This window comes from Panulirus ornatus, chromosome 52 (assembly GCF_036320965.1).
Source record: "Panulirus ornatus isolate Po-2019 chromosome 52, ASM3632096v1, whole genome shotgun sequence".
In the NCBI taxonomy this organism is placed as follows: domain Eukaryota; kingdom Metazoa; phylum Arthropoda; class Malacostraca; order Decapoda; family Palinuridae; genus Panulirus; species Panulirus ornatus.
In genome coordinates this window covers 1142714-1155928 of record NC_092275.1, presented here as the reverse complement: position 1 = coordinate 1155928, position 13215 = coordinate 1142714, and the positions used below count along the sequence as shown (strand labels likewise).

The 13215-nt window shown below is 38.7% G+C and overlaps 1 long non-coding RNA gene across 1 annotated transcript; it reads right to left on the bottom strand.

Annotated features, from left to right (window-relative positions):
- Positions 1-1797: 1797 nt before the first annotated feature.
- On the bottom strand, positions 1798-8945 carry LOC139764965 (uncharacterized). Its single transcript, XR_011716527.1, has 3 exons — positions 8772-8945; positions 3750-3868; positions 1798-2244 (listed from the first exon to the last, which is right to left on the bottom strand). It is a non-coding gene; the product is annotated as an uncharacterized lncRNA (long non-coding RNA).
- Between the last annotated feature and the right edge of the window lie 4270 nt (positions 8946-13215).

The following is a 13215-nucleotide window of genomic DNA, read 5'->3' as shown; positions in this document are numbered from 1 at the left end:
AGGATACAAATGATCGTGTGGTGTTTATTACCTTATTGATAAATAATCAGGACATTTTGTTTTCATCTTATAGTAGATAGTTGGAGAAACATACATATTAACATTCATTACTATGTCTTTAAAGAACGTAAAAAGGATGTAAAATAATGAACAAGCAATAATATGAAACAAGCGAAGACACCTATTAATAATATCTGAAACATTGCCAAAATTGACATTCAAACAATTCAAGACCCACATGCCATTTACGATTTTAAAATGTGAAAAACACATTTCGTCTTTGAACACTGCTTCATTCCTAGCTGGTGTGTTCCTTTTCTCGTGGGAAATTCGCCTCTGCCGCTCATGTTCTCTCCCAAAAATAAAACAAAACTCATTTGCCTAAATTGAAAATTTCAATTCAACTGTAAATGATTGATATAATGTTTCCAGATACATTGCTTACTCTGATAGAGGTATTTAATTCTTTACACGTCATTCATCATTCCTGCCACGTTTAACTGTTGTTAGTTTTTACTGGGAGCATGAAGTTTTAAAAGGACCCGCTGGTCTCTTACTGTTCATGTATTGCACACAAAACAAAAAACCATTAAAATGAGCTGTCATCAATTTTGCAAAACCATGTGAACTGTAATAATGGAAATGGCCGTGAATAGTGAATAGTAATATACTTCCAAGTCTCTCTCTACGCTAAGTACATCTAACTATAAAGATATTTTTCTTGTAATTATTTATCGTTTATACTGCGATAATGAGGATACACCAGTTGCCGAGTTATTGGCAGTCCGGTCATCTCGACGACTTCCACGACCATTGTTGAGTCCTCTCAACATGATATTAAACATGATATGAAACATGACATTAAACATTTGTTCCCTACTACCGTCTGCTTGATAATGAACGTTTAAGCCTCCTGAAACTACTTTACGATAATTGACAACTACCATTGTACTTATTGTACTTATTGCTACCTCCGCTACGGAGCAACGGTGGCTTGACTGAAATGGCGCCCATTATTATGTTTATCCTGATCCCTGCCTTGTGCATACATACAAATATTGCATTAATTTTAAAAAAAGAAACACTTCCACTGCAAACACTTTGAGTGAAAAACACTCCTACAAACTGCTTTGTAGGACGTAACGATTAGGTAATTGATTAACTAGCCAACTACCATTGTGTTGCCTTGCGTAATGTCACTGCGTATGTAGTTATGGCTACATCCGCCAGGGAGTAGTGTTGGCTTAACTAACTTGGCGTCTAACATTATGTTTATCCTGATTCCCTGCCCTGTGCATACAGACAAATTAAAATTTAATTTCACTTTGCGTGAAAAACACTCCTGTAAACAATAAATTTTCAAGGCTTCCATAAACCTCACAACATGTATTTAACACTGATAAACATAAACCAAAATAAATTATAATTTGTCGAGTTAATTTAAATGAAAACTGAAACTTCTATAAGATAAACATTGCAATATCGCTGAATAGTCTGACTTACCGAAAACATACGTAGTCACTACATTAGAAGACAGACGAAATAAAGAGCCTAAGAACACATCCGTCTTCGGAGACGAGACATACATGCCATAGCATTTGCAGGGAATAAAGTATAAATGTTATCTTTTGCTTAAATGACAGAATTTTCTTCAAGGTTGAACGACCATATATCTTTTTATTTTCGTTGTAAGGTCATTTATCTTAATTTAGATTTTCCTGATACTCCTACATTTTACTTCATTTGTAAATGATGTGATAAAAGGATACAAATGATCGTGTGGTATTCATTTGGCGGAATACTTTATTGATAAATATACATCGGGACATTTTGGTTTCATTTTATAGGAGACAGTTGGAGAAACATACATATTAACTTTTACAAGCAGTCACATATCTACTACGTCTTTAAAGAACGTAGAATGGATGTAAAATAATGATCATTTCAAATTAAATCTTTTAAAATGAGAACAATCAATAATGTGAAACAAACGAAGACACCTATCAGTAATATCTGAAACATTCCCAAAATTGATATTGAAACAATTCAAGACCCACATGCCATTTTCGATTTTAAATTGTAAAAAACACATCTCTGAACACTACTTCAGACCAGAATCAAAGTCTCACTTCGGCGTTCATTCCTAGCAGGTATGTTCCTTCTCTCGTATAAAATTCGCCTCTTGCCCAGCGGAGGGACGCTTTATCCCCTTCACGTTGCCTCTGCTGCTCATGTTCTCTCTGCCTAAATTGAAAATTTCAATTTTAATTTTCAATCATTCACATAATGTACAATGAAACTTTAATGATTGATATAATGTTTCCAGATACATTGCTTACTCTGATACAGGTATTTCATTCTTGCCACGTTTAACTGCTGCTATATTTTACTTGGAGTATGAAGTTTTAAAAGGAAGCCATGTTCCGTTACTTAAAGATCGTCATGTGTACTGTAATAAGGGAAATGGCCGGTTAAACATTCCAGGATGAACAATCATAAGCTGTAACTACCGAGTTCAATGGTTCTCTTCGTTTTATGGTTGTACATCTAACTATAAATTCATTAAGTTTATCAGGCCAATTGTTGAGTTATTGGCAGTCCGGTCATCTCGACGATTTCCACTATGTTCAGGAGAGTGAGGCTGGCATTGATCATGATATTAACCCTACTGGCGTCTGACCATATACCTATTAATTGATAGTGAACATTTTGTCTCCTGAAACTAATTTACCATGAGATAATTGATCAACAAGCCAAATACCGTTGCCTCGCCTTGCGCAATGTCACTGCAGTGGCGGCTTGACTAACTTGGCAACTATTATTATGTTTATCCTGATCCCCTACATACAAATAATACAGTATTGCATTAAATTGAAAAAAAAAAAAAACACACCGCAAACACTTTGAGTGAAAAACACTCCTGCAAGCACTGCTTTGTAGCACTTAACAATGAGATAAATGATCAACAAGCCAATTACCATTGCCTTGCCTTGCGCAATGTCACTGCGTATATAGTTTTGGCTACCTAGGGAGCAGTGGTGGCTTGACTAACTTGGCGTCTATCGCTGTTTATCCTGATCCCCTGCCTTGTGCATACAGACAAATTTAAATTTAAGAAAACACCCACCATAACACAGTGAAAAACACTCCTACAAACACTGCTTTGCAGTTAGTATGCAATAAATTTTCAAGGCTACCAGAAACAGCACTGATAAACATAAATGAATAATCGAATAATCGAGAGTAAAGTTAAATGAAAGCTGACAGATTTATCATGGCATTGTAAAGGAAACCAGAATGGCATCCAAGCTAGAAGTGTAATCCTTCCTAGCACACTTGTCTAAAATAAACTTACCGAAAAGACACGTAGACACTACAGCATCAAAAGAGCGTAAGAACACATTTGTCTTCGAAGACGACACATACAAAACTGAGTGAATGGCGGCTGTGCTCAAGAGAAACATATTTTTTTTATTGTCGTTGTTAGATTTTCCTAATACCCCTACATTTCACTTCATTTGTAAATGATATGACAAAAGGATACAAATGATCGAGTGGTATTTATTTGGCATTTTGTTTTCATCTTATAGTAGAAAGTTGGAGAAACATACATATTAACATTCACTATGTAAAATAATGAGCAAGTCATTTCAAAATAAATCTTTTAAAATGAAAACAAAGAATAATATGAAACAAGCGAATAATATCTGAAACTGCCAAAATTGATATTTAGACAATTCAAGACTTACATGCCAATTTCGATTTTGAATTATAGAAAAACACATCTCAAAGTCTCACTTCGGCGTTCATTCCTAGCTGGTGTGTTCCTTTTCTCGTGGGAAATTCGCCTCTGCCGCTCATGTTCTCTCTGCCAACAATAAAACAAAACCATCTTGACAAGGGATGGACACATTTGACTAAATTGAAAATTTCAATTCTAATTATCAATCATTTACATAATGTACAATGAAACTGTAAATGATTGATATAATTGTTTACTCTGATACAGGTATTTTATTTTTTACTTTGCCACGTTTAACTGCTGTTAGTTTTTACTGGGAGCATGAAGTTTTGAAAGAAACTGTGGTCTCTTACACACTTAAAACAAAAATCATTCAAATGAGCTAAATCATCAATTTAGTAAAACCATGTGAACTGTAATAATGGAAATGGCCAGTTAAATCTTTCAGGATGAACAATCATAAGCTGTAACCTGAGTCTATCTACCGAGTTCAATGGTTCTCTTCGTTTTATGGTTGTTCTCTTTACACTATAAAGATGTTTTTATTGTAATGCATTTATCAAGTTTATCCAGCAATAACGATGATACACAAATTGCCGAGTTATTGGCAGTCCGGTCATCTCGACGATTTCCACTACCATTGTTCAGAAGAGGGAGGCTGGCGTCTGCCCATATACTTTCTCCTGAAACTACTTTACGATGAGATAATTGATTAACAAGCCAACTACCATTGCCTTGTCACTGTGAATGTAATTATGGCTACCTCCGTTAGGGAGCAGTGGTAGCTTGATTAACTTGGCGTCTATTATTATGTTTATCCTGATCCCCTGCCTTGTGTATTAAAAACACAATGAAAAACACTCCTGCAAACACTGCTTTATAGCACTTAACGATGATATAATTGATTAAGACAACTACCATTGCCTTGCTTTGCACAATGTCACAGCGCATGTAGTTATGGCTACCTCCGCTAGGGAGCAAAGTGGTGGTTTGACTAACAGCGTGCATAAAGACAAATTTAAATTTAAAAAAAACACTCTCATTATAACACTTTGCGTGAAAAACACTCCTTTGCAGGAGTGTTTTTCACTCAAAGTGTTATAATGAGAGTGTTTTTTTTATTTATTATGCAATAAATTTTCAAGGCTACCAGAATATCACTAACATATATATAACACTGATAAAGATAAACCAGAATTAAAATTAAATGAAAGCTGAAAGAAGAATGTATCATAGTATTCTAAAGGAAACCAGAATGGTATCCAAGCTAGAAGTGTAATCCTTCGTAGCCCACTTGTCAAAGATAAACATTTGCAATATCGCTGAATAGTCTGACATGTATACACTACAACATCAAACGACAGACTTGAAATAAAGAGCGTAAGAACACATCCGTCTTCGTAGACGACACATACAAGACAATACAAATGGCGGCCGTGCTCAGGAGAAGCAAATACAAAGAAGTGCAATTAAAAGAATTTGTGATGCTTTCTGTAGCGCCATCTGGAAGAGCGATTCAAAACTATTCGAAAACGGGAAATGTCATCCATCAAAGAAAACGGGAAATTTTAAGATGATTCTCACCTATTCAGTTATGCCATAACATTTGCAGTGAATAGAATTCTACTTTGTGTGGTGTAAATGTTATCTTTTGCTTCAGTAATGGAAAATAATAAAAACATTTTGTTAAATGACAGAATTTTCTTCAAGGTTAAACGACCATATATCTTTTTTATTCCCGTTGTTGTCATTTATCTTAATTTAGATTTTCCTGATACTCCTAAATTTCACTTCATTTGTATAAATGATGTGATAAAAGGATACAAATGATCGTGTGGTATTTATTTGGCGGAATACCTTATTGATGAATATACATCAGGACATTTTATTTTCATCTAATAGTAGACAGTTGGAGAAACATTCATATAAACATACAAAAGCATTCGCTATGTGTTTAAAGAATGTAAAAAGGATGTAAAATAATGAGCAAGTCATTTCAAATTAAATCTTTTAAAATGAAAACACTACTTAACGATGAGATAATTAATTAACAAGCCAACTACCATTGCCTTGCCTTGCGCAATGTCACTGCGCATATATGAAACAAGCGAAGACACCTATTATAATATCTGATACATTGCCAAAATTGATATTGAAACAATTTAAGACCCACATGCCATTGCAAAAATTTTAAAAAATACATCTGTTTGAACACTGCTTCAGACCAGAACTATAACTAACCAGTTAAACGTGGCAAGAATGATGAATGATGCGTAAAGAATGAAATACATTGCTTGCTCTGATGAGTAGGCAATGTATCTGGAAACATTATGTCAATCACTTAAAATTTCATTGTACATTGTGTAAATGATTGATAATTGAAATTGAAATTGAAATTTAGGCAAATGAGTGTCCATTCCTGGGATCATGAAGTTTAAAAAGGAACCGGTGGTCTGTTACTGTTTGTGTATTGCACACTTAAAACAAAAAACGTCATTCAAATGAGCTAAATTATCACTTTAGCAAAACCATGTGAACTGTAATAATGGAAATGGCCGGTTAAACGTTCCAGGATGAACAATCTATCGAGTTCAATGGTTCTCTAAGTTTTATGGTTGTGCTCTTTACACTAAGTATATCTAACTATAAAGATATTTTTTTTGTAATAATTTATGAAGTTTATACGGCGATAACGAGGATACACCAATTGCCGAGTTATTGGCAGTCCGGTCAGAAGAGTAAGGCGTCTGCCCATATACTTGATAATGAACATTTAAGTCTCCTGAAACTACTTTATTTGAAGATAATTGATTAACAAGCCAACTACCATTGCCTTGCCTTGCGCTGTCACTGCGCATGTAGTTATGGCTACCTCCGCTAGGGAGCAGTGGTGGCTCCTGATCCTGATCCCCTGCCTTATGCATACAGACAAATTTAAATTCAAAAAACACTTCCACTATAACATTGAGTGAAAAACATTCGTGCAAACACTGCTTTGCAATTAGTATGCAATAAATTTTCAAGGCTACCAGAAACAGCACTTAATATATATTTAACACCGATAAACATAAACCGAAATTAATTATATATGAGTAATCGAAAGAGAGTAAAGTTAAATGAAAGCTGAAAGAAGAGAGTTTATCATGGCATTCTAAAGGAAACCAGAATGGCATACAAGTAGAAGTGTAATCCTTCCTAGCCCACTTCTCTAAGATAAACATTGCAATATTGCAATGTCTTATCCATCAAAGAAAACGGGAAATTTTAAGATATTTCCCAGCTATTCAGTTGTGCCATAACATTAGCAGGGAATAGAGTATTTTGTTCTACTTTGTGTGGTATAAATATTATCTTTTGCTTTAGCAGTGGAAAACAATAAAATCGACAAATAGAATTTTCTTCAAGGTTGAAAGATCATATATCTTTTTAATTATTGTTGTTAGGTCATTTATCATTAGTAAATGATGTGATAAAAGGATACAAATGATCGTGTGGTATCTATTTAGCGCAATACCTTATTGAAAAATATACATCAGGACATTTTACATTCATCCTATAGTAGACAGTTTCAGAAACATGCATATTAACATTCACAAGCAGTCTTTAAAGAACGTTCTTTAAAGAACGTAAAAAAGCATGTAAAATAATGAGCAAGTTATTTCAAAATATATCTTTTAAAATGAAAACAAATAATATGAAACAAGAGAGGACACCTATTAATAATATCTGAAACATTGCCAAAATTGATATTGAAACAATTCAAGACCCACATGCCATTTACGATTTTAAATTGTAAAAAACACATCTCTTTGAAAACTGCTTCAGACCAGAATCAAAGCCTCACTTTGGCGTTCATTCTTAGCTGGTGTTCCTTTTCTCGAGCAAAATTCACCTCTTGCCAACAATAAAACAAAACCATCTTTACAAGGAATGGACACTCATTTGCCTAAAATGAAAATTTCATTGTTTCCAGATACATTATATGTCATTCTTTACGCATCATTAATCATTCTTGCCACGTTTAACTGCTGTTAGTATTTACTGGGAGCATGAAATTTTCAAAGGAACCGGTGGTCTATTACTGTTTGTATATTGCACACTTAAAACAAAAAACGTCATTCAAATGAGCTAAATCATCAATTTAGCAAAACAATGTGGTGTAATAATGGAAATGGTAGGTTAAACGTTCCAGGATGTAACCTGAGCGAATAGTAATATACTGAGTTCAATTGTTCTCTACGTTTTATGGTTGTGCTCTTTACACTAAGTACATCTAACTAAAGATATTTTTCTTGTAACAAATCTATCAACTTGATAAATTTGTTACAAGAAAAACAATAACGAGTCATCTCGAGGCTGGTATTGATTATGATTAGTTACCTACTGGCGTCTGCCCATATACTTATACATTGATAATGAACATTTAAGTCTCTTGAAACTACTTTACGATGAGATAATTGATTAACAAGACAACTATCATTGCCTTGCCTTGCGCAATGTCACTGCACATGTAGTTATGGCTACCTCCGCTAGGGAGCAGTGGTGGCTTGACTAACTTGGCGTCTATTATTATGTATACCCTGATCCCCTGCCTTGTGCATACATACAGATAATAGAGTATTGTACAAATAAAAAAAAAGAAAACACTTCCACTGCACTTTTAGTGTAAAACATTCATGCAAACACTGCTTTGTAGCACTTAACGATGAGATAATTGATTAACAAGCCAACTACCATTGCCTTACCTTGCGTAATGTCACTTCGCATGTAGTTATGGCTAACCTTTGCAGTTAGTATGTAATAGATTTTCAAGGTTACCAGAAACAGCATTTAACATATATTCAACACTGATAAACATAAACCAAAATTAATTATAAATGAATAATCGAAAGAGAGTAAAGTTAAATGAAAGCTGAAAGAAGAGAGGAAACCGGAATGGCATCCAAGCTAGAAGTGTAATCCTTCCTAGCCCATTTGTCTAAGAAAAAGACAGATAAACATTGTAATATCGCTGAATAGACTGACTTACCGAAAAGACACGTAGACGCTACAACATCAGAAGACAGACTTGAAATAAAGAGCGTAAGAAGACATCCGTCTTCGGAGACGACACATACAAGACTAAATACAAATTGCGGCCGTGCTCAAGAGAAACAAATACAAAGAAGCGCAATTGAAAGAATTTGTGATGCTTGCAGTAACGCCATCTGGAAGAGCAATTCAAAACTGTTAGAAAACGTGAAATGTCATCCATCAAAAAAAAGGCAGATTTTAAGATAATTCTTAGCTATTCAGCTGTGCCATAACATTTGCAGGAAATAGAGTATTTTGTTCTACTTTTGCTTTAGCAATGGAAAATAATAAAAACTTGACATTTTGTTAAATGACAGAATTTTCTTCATGGTTGAACGACCATATATCTTTTTTATTATCTTTGTTAGGTCATTGACCGTAATTTAGATTTTCGTAATACTCTTCCATTTTACTTTATTTGTAAATGATGCGATAAAAGGATACAAATGATCGTATGGTATTTATTTGGCGCAATACCTTATTGATAGATATATATCAGGACATTTTGCTTTCATCTTATAGTAGGCAGTTTGAGAAACATGCATATTGACATTCACAAGCAGTCACATACCTACTATATCTTTAAAGAACATAAAAAGGATGTAAAATAATGAGCAGGTCATTTCAAAATAACTTTTAAAACGAAAACAAGCAATAATATGAAACAAGTCCTCGGGATAGCGTGTCGACAGTCCTTGGGATAATGTGTAGACAGACCTGGGGATATCCTATCGACAGTCCTGATGATAGCGACAATCCTGGGCATAGCTTGTGGACAATTCTAGGGATATTGTGTGGACAATCCCGGGGATAGGGTATGTACAGTCCTGGTGATATTGTGTGGATGGTCCTGGGGATAGTGTGTGGACAGTCCTGGGAATAAGGTGTCGACAGTCCTGTGGATAGCGTGTGATCAGTCCTAAGGATAGTATGTGGACAGGCCTGGGGAAAGCGTGTGGACATTCCTGGGGATAACTTTACGTCATTCCTGGAGATAGCGTGTCGACAGTCATGAGGATAGTGTGTGGATAATCCTGGAAATAGCGCGTAGACAGTCCTGGGGATAGCGTCTCAACAGTCCTGAGGATAGTGTGTGGACATTCCTGTGGATAGTGTGTCGACAGTCCTGGGGATAGTGTGTCGACAGTCTTGAGGATAGTGTATGTACAGTCCTAGGGATAGCGTGTGGATAATCCTGACGATAGTGTGTGGACAATCCTGGAAATAAGATTTCCAGAGTCCTGGGATAATGTGTCGACATTCTAAGGGATAGTGTGTGGACATTCCTGGGAATAGCGTTTGGACAGTCCTTGGCCATAGCGTTACGCCAGTCCTGAGGATAGCGTTACGCCAGTCCTGGGGATAGCGTGTGGACAGTCTTAGGGATAGTGTGTGGACAGTCCTGGGTATAGCGTCTCGACACTCCTGGGGATAGTTTGTGGACAGTCCTGGCAATAGCATATCGACAGTCCTGAGGATAGTGTGTGGACAGTCGTGGTAATAGCGTGTGGACAGTCCTAGGGATATCGTCTCGACAGTTGTGGAGATAGCGTGTGGACAGTCCTGGGGATAATGAGTGGAGAGTCCTGATCATAGTGTGTCGACAGTCCTCATGAAAGCGTGTGGACAGTCCAGGGGATAGCGTGTGGACAGTTCTGGCATAACGTTTCTACTGTTCAGAAAATAATGTGTGGTTAGTACTGGGGATAGCGTGTGGACTGTCTTGGGGATAGCGTGTGGACAGTCCTGGGGATCGCGTTTAACCTTTCTGGCGAGAACTTGTCAGCAGTCCTGGGGATATTATGTGAACAGTCCTAGGGATAGCGTGTGGATAGTCCTAGGGATCACGTTTCGACACTCCTGGCGAAAGCGTGTATACAGTCCTGGCGATAGCCTGTGGAAAGTCATTGGGGAAAACTGGTCGACAGTCATTCCGATTGCGTTTCGACTGTCCCGGCGAAAGAGTGTCTACCGTCCTGGTGATAGGATATGGACAGTCCTAGGGATAGTGTGTGGACAGTCCTGGGGATAACGTGTCGACAGTCTTGTGGATAGTAAGTGGACAGTCCTGGGAATATCGTGTGGACGGTCCTGGGGATAGCGTTTCGACAGTACTGGGGATAGCTTGTAGACAGTCGTGGAGACAGTGTGTAGACAGTCCCGGGATAGTGTGTGGACAGTCTTGGGGATAACGTTTTACAGTCCTGGCGATAGTGTGTGAACAGTCCCGGGACACCGTGTCGACATTCCTCTAGATAGTGTGTGGTCAGTCCTCGAGTCAACGTGTGGATAGTTCTGGGGATAGCGTTTCGACAGTCTTGGGGATAGCGTCTTGGGTATAGTGTGTGGATAGCCCTGGGGATAGTGCGTTGACAGTTTTGGGGATATCTTTGGGGATGTCTTAGGGATATCTTGTTGACAGTCCTGAGGTTAACGTGTGGACAGTCCTTCGACAGTCCTTTGGATAGCGTGTGGACAGTCCTGGGGATAGTGTGTGGTTAGTCCTGGGGATAGTGTGTCGACAGTTTTGAGGATTGTGTAGACAGTTCTGGGGATAGCGTGTCGACAGTTCTTGGGATAATGTGTGGAAAATCCTGGAGATAGTTTGTCGACAGTCTTTGGCATAGCTTTTCCACAGTCTTGGGAATAGTGTGTGGACAGTCCTGGGGATGGAGTGTGTACAGTCCCATGAATAGCGTGTGGACAGTCCTGAGGATAGTGTTTGGACAGTCCTGGGAATAGGATTTTGAGAGTCCTGGGGATAGTGTGTCGATATTCCAAAGGATACTGTGTGGGCAGTCCTGGGGATAGCGTGTGGACAGTCCTAGGAATAGCGTTACGCCAGTCATGAGGACTGCGTGTGGACAGTCTCAGGGATAATGTGTGGCTAGTCCTGGGTATAGCGTGTCGACACTCCTGGAGATAGTTTCTGGACAGTCCTGGCGATAGCATATCGACAGTATTGAGGATAGTGTGTCGACAGTCCTGATGAAAGCGTGTGGACAGTCCTGGTGATAGAGTGTGGATAGTCCTGGGGATAACGTGTGGACAAATTTGGTGATAGTGTGTGGTCAGTACTGGGGATAGCGTGTCGATTGTCTTGGGGATAGCGTGTGGACAGTCCTGGGGATCGCGTTTAACCTTCCTGGCGAGAGCGTGTCTACAGCCCTGGGGATAGCATGTGTACAGTCCTGGGGATAGCGTGTGGACAGTCCTGGGGATCGCGTTTCGAGAGTCCTGGCGAAAGCGTGTCTGTCCTGGTGCTAGCCCGTGGACTAACTGGGGCTAACTGGTGAACAGTCCAGGGGATCGCGTTTCGATAGTCCCGGCGAAAATGTCCACAATCATGGTGATTGCATCTGGACAGTCCTGGGGATAGTGTGTGGACAGTCCTGGGGATAACGTGTCGATAGACCTGGGGATCGTAAGTGGACAGTCCTGGTGATATCGTGTGGACAGTCCTGGGGATAGCGTGTGGACAGTCTTGGGAATAGCGTTATGACAGTCTTGGGGATAGATTGCAGACATTCTTGGAGACAGCGTGTGGACAGTCCTGGGAATAGTGTGTTGACATTCCTGGGGATAGCGTATGAACAATTCTGGTTATCATGTGTGAACAGTCCTAGGGATAGCGTGTCGACAGTCCATGGGATAGCGTTTCGACAGTCCTGGCGAAAGCTTGTGGACAGTCCATGGGATAGCATATGGACTGTCCTAGTGATAGCGTGTCCTAGGGATTACGTGTGGATAGTCCTGGGGATAAGTGGACAGTCTTGGGGATAGAGTTTTGACAGTCCTATGGATAGCGTGTGGACAGTCCTAGGTATAATGTGTGGACAGTCCTCGGGATAGCGTGTCGACAGTCCTGGGGATAGTGTGTATGGGTTGCAGATGCGTGTGTGTGATGATCTCTGGTCATGGCTTGAGGATGTGTCATAGTTGAGGATGTGTGATCACTGGTCATGGGTTGAAGATGTGTGTATGATCATTGGTCATGGGATTAGGATGTGTGTATGATCACTGGTCATGGGTTGAGGATATGATGATCAATGGTCATGGGTTATGAATATGTGTGTGATGATCACTGGTTATAGGAGGAGGATTTGTCTGTGATGATGACTAGTCACGAGGTGAGGATATATGATGAACATCGGTCATGGGTTGAGGATGTCTGACGAGTCACTGTTCATAGATGAGGATGTGTGATCACTGGTCATGGGTAATTGTGTAATGATGTTGGTCTCTGGTCATTGGTTGAGGATATGATCACTGGGTATGGGTTGAGGATGTGGTCATAGGTTGAGCATGTGGAGATAATGGTCACTGGTCTTGGGTTGAGGATGTGTATAATGATCCCCGGTTCATGAGTAGAGGATGTGGTGATGTTGGTCATTGGTAAT